Source organism: Dermacentor silvarum, chromosome 2 (assembly GCF_013339745.2).
Source record: "Dermacentor silvarum isolate Dsil-2018 chromosome 2, BIME_Dsil_1.4, whole genome shotgun sequence".
Lineage (NCBI taxonomy): Eukaryota > Metazoa > Arthropoda > Arachnida > Ixodida > Ixodidae > Dermacentor > Dermacentor silvarum.
Genome location: NC_051155.1, coordinates 51,162,639 through 51,180,147, shown reverse-complemented (window position 1 = coordinate 51,180,147; position 17,509 = coordinate 51,162,639). Strand labels below are relative to the sequence as shown.

Below are 17,509 nucleotides of genomic sequence, written 5' to 3'. Positions count from 1 at the left end.
TAAGTGGTTCTTTAGGTAAGCTACGTTGGGCCGTGATAATATTCGAAACTTTCGAAGAAAGAATCGAATTCCATCGGATACGACTAGGTCTTCGAATGGATTAAGCACTACTAGTAAATGCACACATTATTCGAATACTTTTCGAATGTTTCAAAATGTCAACTTCGCCCAAATAAACATAAAATTTGAGCAAAAGTACGCTGAATTTTCACCCCGGTTGGCATATTAACGACATGAAACATGACCACTTACGTAGTTGAGCTGGCTTGGGCACTTAGGTACAGCGATCATTCGAGCTCTCCGAAAAGTCATGTTCATGCGAAGAGACTACTTGTTTGCTCCTAATGTTTAATTTGCACTTTTAATAAGCAACGCTTCATACCGTACTATGTAATGACAGAAACTTACTAATTTGAAGAATACTGGGATGAGAACATCGCTTTATAGTAACTGTGACAATGCCTACTCATTAATCTTTGGTATTCGATTCGCTTCTGGCACTATTCATTTTGTATTCGATTCCGTCTGAAAAATCACTATTCCAACGCCCCTAAATAAATTGGATATTTTCTACGCTTCTCGGAAAATTGCAGTTGATGTTCTTATTTCAGAAATACCTTGGGCAATGTTACGTCCTCCATTTTTCCAGCGAGGACTTCCTCGGTAAGATATACACTGTCTGCATGTATTTTTGTGAGATTAGGTGAAGTCACATATATAGAATGTGCAAGAATCTGATCGACTGCGACACGCGCCTTTCATGGCGCAATGTGTCACTAAATTGTGGCTTCTGGGGAAAAAAGGGCGTGTTTTTTTGGTGGCTCAAACATCGTACAGAGATTTCGCGATATGAGATTTTAGGAGCTACACTTGCTGAGTACAGCTAGTTGAAAAGCTCGAAGTGCGCAAATAGGTATATTTTTATACTGGGAAAGGGTGCAGTCATATGCCTCAATTATTGTAGGTTTTGTAAAGTTAACTATTTTTCCACAAATGTTATATATATATATATATATATACATACACACATTTAAAGTGCGTTGTTCTTAGCGAAATTTTGAGGACCGCTATACATATGTCAAAGTTCTGAGCGTCGAGCTGTTATAAACGACGCCTAATAGTGAAAACAAATATAGAATCGTGAAAAGTATTCCTTCGCAATATATTTATTACCCGAGGAACAATTAGAAACGATGAAGCAGCGCCTATTGCAGTCGTTACATTGTTACAGTAAAATGTATATATATATATATATATATATATACGTGGACATATTCGCTTACTAACTAAATTAACAAGCATGGTGTCACTGCGCTCAAGCAAACATGAATAGATCACACTCGATGACCGCAGACAAGCACTGTCAAAACGCTGGCGTGAGTTAGCAAGCGTGGCTGGATCAGTGACCGAAGGTTCGTGTGGCCTATCGTTTCAACGGAAACTGAGCGGCGAAAGCAAAGCACATACAAAGATCAGAGCCATGTGGAGATCGCTTTCAAGATACGGTGCGCGTGACAGCCCTCAGCAGCGCGAAGTACAAGTACGGAGTTCCTGGCAGAGTAGAAGCCGCGCACCCTGCCTCCGGCGCTGACTTCCCCTCTTCCTCCTTTCGCGTGGGAGATTGAGTCACCAGTTCCCATTGCGCCCGGTCGTAAGATACGCATTTAGTGCCGCAGCTAAACGTCGCCTCCCCTCCCTCCCATCCCCTCCACGGCTTTTCGCACGACCGGAGACGTCGTGTTTGCTCTCCACCGTACATTCGCTCTCCGTGAAAGCGCGCGTCCCTCGCACGCTTTCGCTCGCATTTCACTCGCACATTTGGCATACGGCGCTCGGCGACGAGTTTATCGCCATTGGACTTTATACGGAATCTCCCGACGAAGGCGACGGCGATGGCAGGAATGCGCTTGGAATGTCCATATAATTGCTATCGCAATAAAACTATAGAAGTCAACCTATCCTGCACGTTTTCTTTAACACCAAAAATTAGAAATATTTGCGTTTGGTAAAAGCAGCCAAAATTTGGATGTGCAGCTAAATCAGAAACGTTAACATTGCCTGCACGAACACCAGCTTGAAAAATGTCACAGTTTCGCCCTAAAGGCGAATCAATGAATGCGATAGCAACACAGCAATGTCATACGAAGTAAGGTGAGCGGCCTTGGTAGCAATATGAATTGTAGTAAACATGAGCTGATTAAGTAAGCAGGTGTGCTGCGGCGCAAGTAGACCGACATGAAGAGAGACTCGATGACCACGAGAAGGCGCGTATGAAACGGTGGTGTTGATGAGAAGCGCTTACCGTGGGCAGCGCGTGCGAAGGGACACACCTGTAGTGCTGCACTGCCGATCTGGGCAACATTGCATGTGTAGCGTGCGTTGGAAAATGTGGCCCGACTATTACTAACTGAATGAACAAGCGTGGTGTGAGCGCGCACAAACAAACATGAATAGATCACACTGAATGACTGCAGCCAACGACTGTCAAAACGCTGGCAGCGGGCGAAGGTACGTGCGGTCTATCGCTTCAACGGAAACTGAGCGGCGAAATAAAGGTCAGAGCCGTGTGGAGATAAGAGACGGTGCGGTCGAACGAACGACGAGCGCGGTTGTTGGCAGCGTAGAAGTGCGCCCCCCCCCCCCCCCCCTCCCGCTCCCTCCGGCGCTGGCTTCCCGCTTCCTTGCGTGCGCGTGGGAGAGATAAGAGACTGTGCGGACGAGCGACGAGCGCGGTTGTTGGCAGAGAAGTGCCCCCCCCCCCCCCCTGCTCCCTCCGGCGCTGGCTTTCCGCTTCCTTGCTTGCGCGTGGGAGATTGAGTGCGTTCGCTCTCCGTGATAGCGCGCGTCCCCGCACGCTTCCGCTGGGGCATACGGCGCGCGGCGAAGATTTTATCTATACGGAACCTCACGGCGACGGCGACGGCGACGCCGACGGCAGAAATCCGGTTGAAGTGTCCATATAATTGCTATCGCAATAAAAGAGCGCTGGCAGCGCATATTCACGAATGTCTCCCGTCCCTTCGACAGACAGGGTCATCTTCGTGTCTTCCCCCGCATGGGTATCTGCGTCAGTAGGCGTTTGGTGTGTTGCAGTTATCCTGCACCCGAACACATGGGGCTTAGGACCCTCCTCCGTCTATGTGTGCGTGGCTTAGCCATGCCAGGAAAAAGAGGATTCTGGGGGTTGTGCCGATGCTTAAGGCTTGGACCTCTAAGGCAACCTGACGGAGGAAATGTGGAGAAAAGAAAAGAAAAGTGGAGGAGGAGACTACGGTGAGAGCATGAGGCGGGAGCGGAGCAGAGACGGCCTGCGCATGCGCTGAGTTGCCGGCGGCCACGGCATCGTCTGTGGCGTGGTCGATCTCATCTGCGCTTCTCGTCTGGCGGTGGCGTTAGGTGTAGAGAGGAGTTTGAGGTGATGTTTGTGGCAGACGGACGTGTTTTTCCAAGGCTCCGTGGCAGTGACAGAAACGTAAATTTTTCGTGCATGCTTTGAGCTTGCTTCTATTTTTTATTTGCATTTTTCGCCTTTAAATAGTAATTTGCTAGTTCCCTTTTTGTCTTCTTTTTTTCGTGGGCACGGGTGTGTTTCGTGTATATTTGGCTTGCAGGATAGTCAGAGCGTCCTTTCGTGCCACGTGTTTCAACACGTGCAACCGTGTGGGACGTTAAGTGGCGATGTGGAAGTAGTAAGACTATTAGCTATTAGTGGTTTTAGTGTGTGTGCGTTTTAGTGTGTGCACATCAAGAATATTGCTTTGGCAGGTCCGTGAGAGCGTGGCCTCATGTTTGAACACGTGCGACGTGTGTGCGGCATTTATTGCTATTGCTAGTCTTCTTTTTTTCTTGTTCTTTCGTGGTTTTTCGTGCGCGGATGTGTTTCGACTTTATTTGGTTTTGCAGGATAGTCAGAGCGTTCCTTCGTTCCACGTGTTTCAATGCGTGCAATCATATCGGAAGTTCAGTCTTTATAGCCTTTAAATAATAGTTTGGAAGTGGCAATACTTTTAGCTATTAGTGGTTTTAGTGTGCATGCAGTGGCATAAGGAATATTGCTGTGGTAGGATGGTGAGAGCGTGGCCGCGTGTTTGAACACCGTGCGATCGCGTGTCATATTAAGTCTGCGCGGCGTTTATTGCTTTTAGAACCTTTCTGATAATTAATTTGTGGCATTTTAATGATATAGGTTGTGTGCGTGCCGGCCTTTGCTTCTAGTTACGCACTCTGACAGTTTCGGTGTTTGCGTTAGAAAAATCTAAGTGGAACACATGGCAAGAAAGACGGTAAATCGTGTAGCGTGCGGAAGATCCCTCAAGGTATACGAGGGGAAGGATGAGAATGGAGAAGAAATCGAGTCCATCGGCATACACTGTGACGTCGATGCTAGGCTAAAGAAAATGGAGGATTCCCAGAATGAGCTTGTGAGACAGGACGAAGAGCTCAAAAATGAGCTAGGTATGCAGCGTGATGCACGGAAGGCGGTGGAAGAAAGACTTCAAGCAGCCAAGGAAAAGCTGAACAGGATCGGCATCATGAGCGAGAATGGTCGTGGCAGCGGAACGCCGTCTCCCGACGTAACAGGACAGGCGATGTCAACAAAGCACGTGGAATGCATGCAACGTGGGGGGGGCGGGGAGTAGCTGGAAACAGCCCCACCTACCTTTAAGCCGTCACAAAGAAAAAGCAGGAACACAGAGGTCAATGTCCCTTGTCAAATCCGAATCACTCGGAAAAGGATGACAAAAGGTAGCAGGGAGAGGCATCTGCTGTAGGAGAGAGTGCAAGGGTGATTATTGCGGGTGACATGAACCTGGCCAGGTGCTCAGAGGCAATTGTGGAGAGGGTGACAGGCGAGAAACGAGCGTCAGTAGGGACATTTCCAGGGCGGACATTGGGCTCTGTCATGGAGCCAGCAAAAAAAAAAAGAAGCTCGCGGAAAATTCTGGCGGACGCAACCTTGTAGTAGTAGCTTGGGAGCCTAAATGACGGGCTAGACCGAAAATGGGAGGGAGTTGCCCAACGTATGGCGAAGAGTGTAGATGACTTACCCGAGGTGCCCCCTCGGGTGCAGATTGTGGTATGCACTATGCCGGAGGTACCTGTACGTCACATTAACGTACAAAGAGGAGTTGCGACCACTAATGAAGCGATTTGGAAAGTGAGCCGAGAGAAAGGTTTCGAGTTTGTGGAAGTCAACAGGGAAGTGAGAAAGTATGGTGGTGTTCAAAGAGGCGTAATCTTCTTCAATCAGAGGCTTGGGCGGGAAGTGGGCTGCGACTTGCTGGTCGTGCAACTGCTTTTTTTTTGAGGGGGGGGGGGGGCGAGTGCTCAGTACACCAGGCTAAGCAGTAATGAAGAAGGTCCCTTAGGGGAACCTCAGACTAGCATCACCGGCAACAACAGAGAAACGAGAAAGAGCTCGCTGGCTATAGGCTACATAAACATGCAGGGCGGCAGAAGAAAGGAAAAGTGGTTAGAGATTGAGCAGCAGTTAAATATAGAACAAATAGGTGTGTATGCGGTTACCTAAACGCACCTTAGACACTTAGAAGAGCCACCGATGATTGAGAAAGATGTTTCAGAAGTCATATGGTCATTGACGAGGAAGGGTATAGCAGCACAGCGAGTGATCACAAACGCATCATTTCGAAAATGGGATATGTAGTTGGAACAGGGATCGAGGAACTGCCAGTTCAAATTTCAACGCTCAATAAATAACAAACATAATCACAAGATTTGAGAGAAAAATTAGCAAATGACCAAGCAAACAGTGGGAATACAGTGAGCTTCTCAGTGTAATTACGACATAAATACGGAAAGAGAAGCAACATGCTCGTTGAAAAGGAAAAAGGAAACCGAAAAGCTGGTGGAACAGGGAGATACGAGAGGCGATTGCCGAACGACAGAAAGCATCACGAGAGCACAGGCAGGAAAAAAAAGGTTTCCGCAGGATTGAGTAGCCATGAAATGGGAGATATACCGTGAGAAAAAACTATATGGTTCAAATACTGGTTCTAGCAAAGATAAACGGTGAAAGTGAACTTTGGTTGTCAGAAATACGTCAGCAAAAGAAGATCGCACCTAGAATATTTTGGAACCGCATAAACTTATTAGGGAGGAAGTCTGGAAAAATACAACATATTCTAGACGAAGATGGAAACCAACTGGAAGGAGGCGTGGCAGTAAATTACATCTTTCCAAGGCAGTGACGAGGTTGTATTCGAGAGTAAAAAAGAGCATGACAGAGAACCAGATGGAAAAGGAGCTGGTGCTGACAAATTTCAACTGGAAGAAAGCCGAAGAGAAAATTGCACAGTCACAGGGTTAGACTATGTTCCCATTAGGCTAAATAATGAACTAGGACCTAAAATTAAGGAAGCTGTGTTTCAAACAGTAGAAAAAAAAACTTAAAAGAACAACGAATACCAGACATTTGGCCACAAAGTAGAAGGAATTTAATTTATATAGATAAGGTCGAAAAACAGAATTCACTCATATTGAACGTTGACCATAACATCGGTAACATACTGGTTAGCGTTGTGTTCTGTTTAATGGTGCATAGGAAACTAAGGCTATCATGCGCCGAATCAGGTTAGCAATTCAGGTGATTAAATTGAAGCTGCAAGCATGGGTAGGGAATAATGGCATATTGGGAGAACTTGAGAATGGCTTCGGAATAGGTAGGCGCCTGGATGATAACTTATTTCTTACTCAGTCTATTGAAATATCCAGAGGAGAAAGAACACCGCTACATGTGGCTTTTTTAGGCATTACCGGAGCGTACGACAGCGTAGACCGCAACATTTTCTGGGATAATCTAGAAAGGGAAGGTATAGACAACGACTGTACATATCTATTGACGGCGATTTACCGAGAAAATACCGTTTGCGTTGAATGGGAAGAGATAAGAAGCGAGGATAAAGTTGATATTGCCACCTTGTGTTTTGAGCCAGCAAACGGTCAGCATTATGTGCCCAGCAAAAACGGCGAAGAATACTCAAAGTGTTCTTATGTGTCTGGCATTTTTCATGTCTGGCTTCCGTTTTGGTGCTTGATCTTGCTTTAGCGCGTGACAAACAGGTGGAGGTGCTGGGCAATCTAATCTATGCACCAAACCCCTACGAGCAGCAGGAGCTGCAGCCCCGCACCGGTGGTTGCGCCTGTACACCGTGCCAGCAGAAAGATCCTTGGAGAAGCCCCTGAGATTGGACTCCTCCCAAAAAAATGGCAGCTCCGACCACCCCAACCGGTATGGACGGTGCAACGCCGATTCATTGTACGCTGCTCAATCCGCGAATGTAGAATCCCTTCCACGGCGCCATACATGAGGATGTTGAAAATTCGTTGGTACACTAGGAACGTCTTGCCGTGTTCAACAAGTGGGATGACGTAGACAAACTAAAAATAACATATATTTCAGCCTTAACCATAGCGCACGTCTTTGGTATGAGAACCGTGCCGATGCCTTAACTTTATGGGAATAATTCAAACACCGGCTTATTGAGACGTATGCGAGCCTTGATTGCCGAGAGCGATGTGAGCGTGATCTCCAGTCCCATATACAAACACCGAACGAAGCTATCGCAGTGTATGTCGAGGACGTTACGCGTCTCTTTCGACGAGCCGGCCCCACCTTGTCGGAAGAGAAGAGGGTGTGGTACCTCATGCGCGGAGTGAAGGAGCAGCTGTTCGGCGGTCTTGTGCGCAGTGCTCCCAAGACTGTGTGAGAATTTATTATTGCGATAGCAATTATATGGACACTCAAAAGCAGATTTCTGCCGTCGGCGTCGCCGTCGCCGTCGCCGTGAGGTTCCGTATGACGTCATTTGGAGAAGAAATCGTCGCCGCGCGCCGAACGCTGTATGTGCGAGTGAAATGGCGCGAGGGGCGCGTCTTTCACGGGGAGTGAACGCACGGCGGAGAACAAACGCGCGTTCCGCGCCATGCTCCCTTAAGGGCTGCAGAAGTAGACGTCTCTTTTCTCCTTTACAATCACCATATATGTAGAGCAAACGCACCTTCTTCCGACGCGCGAGAAGCCGTGGGGGAGGGGGAGGTAAGGGAGGCGATGTTTAGCTGCGGCACCAAGTGCCTATTTATATCACAGGCTCCGGCAACAGTCACCAACGCCGCACGCATTTTGAGCGAACGCGGGCAAAACGCCGATGGCGTCGACAACAGTTCTGCGTGTTGCCGATGCTGCTGCATGTCCAAGTTTATACAGCTGATAAAGCTAATATCATTACTCCGTATAGCTCTCTACAAGTTTGCTATCGCAATTGATGCTTCGCCTTTCAGGTGAAACTGCGACCACTTTTTTCCGAGGCCGTCACCATTGAACAGACTCTTCGGCAGCGGGCACCATCATACGAACGCCAAGTGAACGCTGTCTCACCTACAGACTTCTTCGGAGCCCTCGGGGGCCCCGTGGATTTCTTTCGAGAGCTCATCCGTTCCGTAATCCGCGAAGAACTCCAGAAACTGTCAGTACTCTCACAGCCGATGCTCAGCTTTATTTCCAGCGTTATCCGTGACGAAGTCCAGCATGCGCTAAAGAACCACCCTTCAACACAGAAGCTCAACCGCTAAGAACTGACAGCCCCCGTATGCCGTATTCTCAACCTTTGACGCAACCTGCCCCACCTTCTTCCCCGCTTCGCACCGCGTCCCCGGCCATACTAAAGCCCGTCCAAGTGACCTCGTATTACCAAGACTACCCACAGGCCTCAAGGAATCAGACGTGTGGCGAGCACCTGATCGCCGTCCCTTCTGTTTTCACTGTGGCGAAGCTGGACATGTCCAGCGACAATGCTCCTATCGAGAGCTCGGACTACGCGGATTCTCAGCAAACTCGCCGCGGCCTAGGTTCGGTCAGCGTCCTCCTGAAGTTGAAGACTACGTTGCCCAGAAGCGTGGATCCTCATCAGCTCGACACCAGCCACACTACCCATCGCCGCGGTGGCTTGCTCCGACTCGCTGTACGTATTCGACCGTAGTGCAGGGTCGGTCGCCTAGCCCGCGCCGGGAAATCTACCCAAAGAGACCTTCGGGGGTGAGGCCGCTCAGTCTGAACGTGGTCAAGGACCCTTACTGACGCGTACGCGGACCGACGATACATCGACGATGACAGTACCTGCTGATTCTGGAAGTACTTTCTTGGAAAATTCTTCCGGAATCAGCAGGTACTGTCATTTTTGGCACGTAAACCCCAGACAGAAGAAGAAGAATTTTCTTAGACATTCCTGTACTGCTGGACGGTCGCGAAGTGACTGTTTTAGTGGGCACTGGAGCGGATTATTCAATAATTAGCGAACAATTGGCGACCCTTCTGAAGAAGGTGATGACGCCCTGGAATCGAACGCCAGTTCGTGCAGCTGGCAGGCACATCATCACACCACTCGGCATGTGCACAGCACAAATACAGATTCGCGGCTCTACGTTTGTTGCCAGCTTGAGCATTATCCCTCAGTGTTCTCGAGACCTAATCATAGGCATTAACTTTCTCAGGGCGCACGGAGCCAGCATCAATATTCGACAACGCCTCTTCACTTTCTCGACAAAGAGCGCCGCAACGACGACCAACGGTGGACCTCGAACATCTCTTCGTGTCATCGACGGCGCTGTCACGTTACCACCGCGTGCAATTATCGTGGTTGAAGTGGCATGTGACGCACTCTTACACTAGTACACTCTACTGACATGGTGAAGCGGTCGCACAAAGCAATCGCTCTCTCCTGCTTTCTCAAGGTGTTTGCGTAGCCAGAAGCCTTATTGACCTCCATGATGGCCGCTTTGAGGTTCCTGTCACGAACTTCAGCTACGAACACCGGCACCTTTTCCCCGGTATTGTCATCGCCTACGCCGACCCGATCGCCGCTGTCACGGAGTGTTTTGTTTCCAAGGCAATCGGTACTGCTGAAGCACTTCTACTCAAAGTCGACATCAGTCCAACGCTTCCTGAAGAGAACAAACAATCCCTGCACGAGCTGTTGCTCGAGTCGTCGAAGATACGTCAAACATCGATTACGAAACACCGTATCATCACCTATGATGACGCGCACCCTGTACGGCCACAGCCTTATCGTGTTTCGCCATCTGAACGCCCTGCAATTCAAACGCAAGTAAAGGAAATGCTTCAAGATGGCCTAATACTGCCTTCATGCAGCACCTGGTCATCGCCAGTCACTCTTGTTAAAAAGAAAGATGGCACCCTTCGGTTTTGTGTGACTACCGGAAGCTAAAGAACGTCACAAAGAAAGACTTGTACCCGTTGCCTCGTGTCGACAACTTACTGGACAGGCTGAGGCGCGCGAAGTATTTCTCCTCTATCGATTTCAAAAGTGGCTACTGGAAAATTGAAGTAGATGAGCGGGACCGTGAGATAACTGCTTTTGTAACTCCGGACGGCATTTACGAGTTTAGAGTACTCCCTTTCCGCCTCTGTTCCGCTCTCGCCACATTCCAGCGAATGACGGATACTGTTCTCGCTGACCTCAACTGGAAAACCTGCCTCGTCTATCTCGATGATGTCGTCTTTTCGGAAACTTTTGACGAACACCTTAGTCACCTTGGGAATGTACTCGAAGCCATTCGATCGGCTGACCTTGCACTCAAGCCAGAGAAATGTCATTTCGGCTACGAGGAACTGAGGTTCCTCGGTGACGTCGTGACTGCCGCATGTGTGCGGCCCTATCCCGAGAAGACTGCTGCCGTAGCTGCTTTTTTCAGTTACAACCGACAAGAAATGTGTCCGGCGATTTTTCGGCTTGTGTGCATATTATCGGCGCTTCTTCGAAAATTTTTCGAAGATTGCAGAGCCGCTATTTCGCCTTACGCGTCATCGGGTGTCATTCCTCTGGACTGATGAACAACAGAACACTGTTGCGGAGCTACAACGTCGATTGTCTTCTCCTCCCGTGTCGGTCATTTCGATGAGGACGCTGATACAGAAGTACGCATTGACGCCAGCAATATTGGTCTGGGGGCCATCCAGGTGCAAAGGCAAGACTGGACTGAACGAGTTATAGCGTACGCGAGCCGCACTTTGTCACGCGCCGAGTCCAATTATTCCACCACAGAGAAGAACTGTCTCGCAGTCATTTGGGATACTACAATGTTTAGGTCGTATCTGTACGGGCGGTCATTTAAAGCTGTGACCGATCGTCACGCTTTGTGTTGGTTGGCCAACCTCCAAGACCCTTCTGGACCCTTCTGGAGTCTGCCCCTTCAGGAATTTACCATAATCATCGTATACAAGTGAGGCAGAAAACATGAAGATGCTGATACACTATCCCGAGCACCTGTTGATTCTCAGCATCCACACGAGGAAGACGACAGCGCCTTCCTGGGAGCCGTCAGCAAGCCAGATTTGCTCGCGAAACAGCGATCGGACGCTCAGTTAAGGCCCATCCTCGATCACTTAGAAGGCGGCATCGCGTCCATTGCTCACCCTATTTCGCGACGGTTGTCGTCATTTGGCTTACGAGAGGGTATCTTATACAAAGGAAACACAGGTGCCGGTGACAAACCTCATCTTCTAGTAGTGCCTCAAGCCCTTCGCGACGACATCTTATTAGCCTGCCACGACGAGCCGACACCTGGCCACTTGGGCTACTCAAGGACTCTAGACAGGGTACGAAAACTGTATTGCTAGCCTAGACTGGCTGCTTGCGTCAAACGCTACGTGAAAGAATGCCGTTAATGCCAGCGCCGCAAGTCACCACCCTTCAAGCCTGCAGGCCTTCTACAACCCATCTACCCTGGGTTGGAATGGACCTTCTTGGCCCATTTCCCTTGTTTTACTCCGGCAATAAGAGGATCATTGTTGCAACTGACTATTTGACCCGTTACGCTGAGACGAAGGCACTACCACGCGGGACCGCATCTGAGGTTACCAGTTTTTTTAGGTATCACATTGTGCTTCGGCATGGCGCACCGTCATTTATCATCGCTGACCGAGGGACAACATTCACGGCGGAGCTTCTGGACGATATCTTCAAGTTGAGTTACACGAGTCATCAAAAGGCCACTGCATGCCACCCTCAGACTAACGGCTTGACAGAAATACTAAACAAAACGCTGGCACACATGATTTCTATGTACGTGGATGTGTAGCACAAAACGTGGGACGAAATCCTGCCGTACGTAACGTTTGCGTACAATACTGCCACGCAGGAAACTATACGATTCACGCCGTTTCCCCTTGTTTATGGTCGAGATGTTCAAACTATGCTAGATACAATGATTCCGTATGAAGACATCGATCAGCTCGACCAGGTAGCTCCTGACGCCGAGGAGTACATTCAGCGCGCCGAGGAAGCAGGTCAACTGGCCCGTGTGCACATAAGACCGCAGCAGTGTGCAGATGCAAAAAGGTACAATCTCCACCATCACAAGTTACCTATGAACCTGGTGACCAAGTTTGGGTTTGGATCCCCATTAGACGGCGAGGCCTCAGCGAGAAACTTTTGAGCAAATACTTCGGACAATACAAACTACTAAGGCGTGTAAGCGACGTGAACTATGAAGTATTCCAGACGGAGACGTGCCATCGACCAAGCACCAATTACCAAGCGCAGAGATTGTAGATATCGTCCGCCTAAAGCCGTATTTTACGCGGTGGTTTCAAAATAGTGCACTGGTGAAACAAACCTTTTTTTTGCTGTATTCTCGACGTCTTCCAAAGAACTGCGAAGCGATTTCTTTCTTGTTCCCGACGACAGAACACATTTTTTGGCTCGTGTGCATGTCCGTATGTGTGCTAGCGTGTTTCCAATTTTATGTCTTACTTAATTTTTGAACCTTCGGTGTACGTCTTGTGTTTGAACATCGAGTCGATGCTTCATTGAGAGGGGGAATAATGCCACCTGGTGTTTTGATCCAGCAAACGGTCAGCATTGCGTGTCCAGCAAAAACGGCGAAGAAGACGACGAAGTTGAAGATCCCGCGCCAGCTGAAGAACTGTTCCTTCATGTCTGGCATTTTTCATATTTGGCTGCTGTTTCGTGTCTTGATCTTGCCTTAGCACGTGACAGTATCACCAACAAGTGACTAAGACAGGGATTCCCTTTATCCCCGCTGCTGTTTATGATGTATATGGTAAGGATGGAAATGACTCTAGAAGGAATCAGTATCGGGTTTAACCTCTCATACAAACAAGCCGGCACAATACTTGAGCAGCAGCTTCCAGGTTTATTTTATGCGGACGACACTGTGTTCCTTGCTAACAATCAAAGTGATATGCGATATCTGGTTGATATCTGTGGAGAATAATATGAGATTTTTCATTAAAATTTAGCGTTAAAAAAGCATGGTTTTATGGTATTCAATGAAAACAGTGAAGAGACAGTGTTGATACAGGGTAATACCTCAGGTAAATGAATACAAATACCTTGGCGTATGGGTAAACGAAGGCGATAGTGATATGGAGACACAGGAAAATACCATAATAGCAAAAGGGGAAAGAAATACGGCCATAATGAAACACAGAGCGCTATGGGGATACATTAGGCACGAGGAGCTCCGCCGTATTTTCTCGTTTTAGGCGTTTGCAGGACGCATTCACACGATCAAAGAATTTCCCGCCAAAATTCTTGTGACTCCAGATGCAGTGCTGAAATTCTGGAAACCACGCCCACTTCCGTTCACGCTCGTTGACCTCGTAACTCAGGAGATCCTGAGGTTGCAGCATGAAAATATTATCGTTCGCGTGAAAAAAGCCACACGGGCAGTGCCAATTGTGCCTGTTAAGAACAAAAAGAAAAAAATGGCACAATAACGATCTGCGTAGACTTCAAGCAGTCAATGCTGTGTCGCTCATAGAAACGTACCCTGTTCCGCATGCTGAAGAGCTGTGGGCAGCCAGGTTGGGAGGTCAATAGTTTACATAACTTGACCCACGAGAAGTGTACCAGCAGATACCTGTGGATGCAGAAAGCCGTTATAAGTAATGTAGCCTACTGGTTTCTTGTGAAACGTCTTTCAGTTCGGGCATGGGGGCCGCTCTTTAAAACCGCATTTGAGGAAAACATGTTATTATATAGTCGCTTATGACTTTGCAACTGTACTTACGTGCCTTACGTTTGTATCGTTGTGCCCAGCAAAGAAGCCATTACTCGACCATGGATGTGTCGCTTGCACAGATGTTGCAGTTATCCGCGCTACGCAGGACGCAATCCGAGCTAGATTTAGCCTCACGCGTGGCGTTGAGTGAGCCGTAGCTCGGCATTAACTTTCTCGATACGAGCAGAAGTGGTCGGCGTTTATCAGAGCTCGCTCAGCAATAGTTGGTATAATGAATGTAATTTAAACCGGTGTTCATCAGGAATTATCAGGGCTACAAATGTGCAATTTGTGGCAGAAATTTTGTGCTTGCTGGGCTATGGCACCACCGCATTCAACACGGAGGTCCCAGAAATGGCGAGTATGACAGCGAAATTTTAAACTCCTTCGACGGCGGCGAAATGTGCTTTCTCCATGGGGAGCGCAGACGGAAGACATTGAGGCAAGAGCTGAAGCCCCAATCATCCATGAGTTTGGTGGGCTCGAGTGGTGCAGGGCAACGTGGGTGCCACCAGTAAGGCGACCGTTCTTATACCCCAGTGCGCAAAGGGTCTCTTCAAAAGAAACCCCACTACAATACGAAGTGAGTACAACTGCAAAATTATACAGTAATACCATGATAAGCTTGAACAGGTGGTGGCGTGAAGCAGAAGTAGAGCACCCAGCTTCTCATCTAAAGGTTGTAAGTGATAACCCTCCTCCAGTTCACTAATTGTTCAGGAATGAAGTGGCACCTGACACCGGCAATATATATATATGTCGCCGAGAGCTAGTGGGGTTATACTAGTACAGGTGCAACCAAATTAGGCAGGCCCACTAAGCTTCAACAAAGTCACTCCCTTGCCAAAACAGGAATTGGTCTCCCTGGCCCTCAGTCCCCAGTGGCTGCGGAGCACCTGACCAAGGCGGCGGTCAGACGTGCGACACGGCAGATGGTGCTAAGTATTCTTGGGTACGGACAGGCCGCCATTTTAACTGAACCTGGCAACGTTCAACACACACACCCTATTGAGTGAGGCTAGCTTAGCAGGGCTATTTGAGGAATTATCAGAGATTGCCTGGGATATTATTGGCCTTAGTGAGGTTAGAACTGGTGGAGCTCATACAGTGCTGACTAACAGCCACATCCTCTGCTACAGAGCTCTTCCAGATAATAGAGAATTCGGAGTAGGATTTCTAGTCTATAAGGACATAGCGGGCAACATTGGTGAATTCTACAGCCTTAATGAGAGGGTAGCAGTCGTCGTAATAAAGCTGATTAGGAGGTATAGAATGAAGATAGTGCAAGCCGATGCCCCAACCTCCAGTCACGATGATGAAGAAGTAGAAAAGTTTTATGGAGATGTTCAATTAGCAATGAGGAAGGTGCAAACTCAGTATACTGTATTCATGGGCGACTCCAATGCAAAACTAGGAAAAAAGCACGCTGATGAGCAAGCAATAGGCAACTACGGCATCAATTCTAGGAACACTAGAGGAGAGATGTTGGTAGAATTCGCGGAAATGAATAGGCTCCGAATAATGAATACCTTCGGCAGGAAGCGCAACAATAGGAAGTGGACCTGGAAAAGCCCTAATGGAGAAACAAGGAATGAAATAGATTTCATACTCTCTGCCGATCGCAGCATAGTGCAGGAAGTAGAAGTGTTAGGTAGGGTAAAGTGCAGTGACAATAGGATTGAGGAAGCAGTAAAATATGGTGCAGCATGAAATCAGTGAGAAGAAGACTTGGCATAGGACAAGGCAAAATGTATGCACTGAAAGATTAGCAGGGTAGTATCATCAGCAATTTCGATGACGTAGTAAAAGCAGCGGAAGAATTCTATACTGACCTGTACAGTCCCCAGAGCAGCAAAGCTACTTTCATTCCAAGTAGTGATGAACAGGATTCAGAGGCGACTTCAATAACTAGCGATGAAGTTAGAAGTGCCTTGAATGCATGAGCAGGGGAAAATCTGCTGGAGATGATGGAGTAACAGTCCATTTAATCAAGGATGGAGGAGATATACCTGAAATGCTTGCGGCCCTTTATACTCAATGCCTCACCACTTCAAGTGTACCGGAGAGCTGGAAGAACGCCAACATTATACTCATCCATAGGAAGGGAGACGTTAAAGAATTGAAGAATTATAGACCCATTAGTTTGCTTTCAGTATTGTATAAAATATTCACCAAGGTAATTTCCAATAGCATCAGGCCAACACTTGACATCAGCCAACCACGAGAACAGGCTGGCTTCAGGAAGGGATATTCTACAACGGATCATATCCATGTCATCAGTCAGGTAATAGAAAAATCTGCGGAGTACAATGAAACTCTTTATATGGTTTTCATAGATTACGAAAAAGCATTAGAGTCAGTAGAGATACCAGCAGTCAGAGACGTAGTGTAATCAAGGAATACAGGAGGCATACATGAATACCTTGACAAATATCGACAAGGATTGCACAGCAACATTGGTTCTTCACAAGAAAAGTAGAAAGATACCTATCGAGAAAGGGGTCAGGCAAGGCGACACAATCTCTCTAATGCTGTTCACTGCATTCTTAGAAGAAGTATTCAAGCTCTTAGAGTGGGGAGGCTTAGGAGTGAGGCTTAACCTTCCGTTTGCAGGTGACATTGTCCTATTTAGTAACAATGGGGACGAATTACAGCAAATGATTGAGGACCTTAAGCGAGAAAGTGTAAGAGTGGGGTGAAGATTAATATGCAGAAGAGAAACATAATTTTCATTAGCCTGGCAAGAGAACAAGAATTCAGCATCGCCAGTAAGCCTCTAGACTGTGTAAAGTAATACGAGTAATAACTCACAAGGGACCCTGATCATAAGAAAAAAATTTGCAGAAGAATAAAACTGGCTTAGAGTGCATACGGCAGGTATTGCCATATACTGGCTGGGAGCTTACCACTGTCGTTGAAAAGAAAAGTGTACAATCATTGCATTCTACTGGTGCTAACATATGGGGTAAAAACATATGGGCAAGAGAACAAGAATTCAGGATCGCCAGTCAGCCTCTAGAGTCTGTAAAGCAGTACGTTTATCTAGGTCAATGACTCTCAGGGGACCCTGATCACGAGAAAGAAATTTACAGAAGAATAAAATTAGGTTGGAGTGCATACGGCAATCATTGCGAAATCCTAGCTGGGAGCTTACCACTGTCGTTGAAAAGAAAAATGTACAATCATTGGATTCTACCGGTGCTAACATATGGGGCAGAAACTTGGAAGTCAACAAAGAAGCTCGAGAACAAGTTAAGGACCGCACAAAGTGCGATGGAACAGAAAATGTTAGGCCTAACGTTAAGATGCAGGAAGAGATTGGTGTGGATCAGAGAACATACAGGGATAGTCGATCTTGTAGTCGACCTTAAGTGGAAAAATGGAGCTGGGCAGGCCGTGGAATGCGTAGGATGGATAACCCTTGGACCATTAGAGTTACACAATGGAT

At 47.6% G+C, this 17,509-nt stretch overlaps 1 long non-coding RNA gene across 1 annotated transcript in view; it reads left to right on the top strand.

The window, feature by feature from the left end:
• Window positions 1-592: 592 nt before the first annotated feature.
• Window positions 593-17,509, top strand: part of LOC125943000 (uncharacterized) — a 28,627-nt gene continuing 11,710 nt past the window's right edge. The window contains exon 1 of the long non-coding RNA XR_007465476.1: window positions 593-663. This is a non-coding gene — a long non-coding RNA (uncharacterized LOC125943000). The remainder of the gene's footprint in view (window positions 664-17,509) is intronic.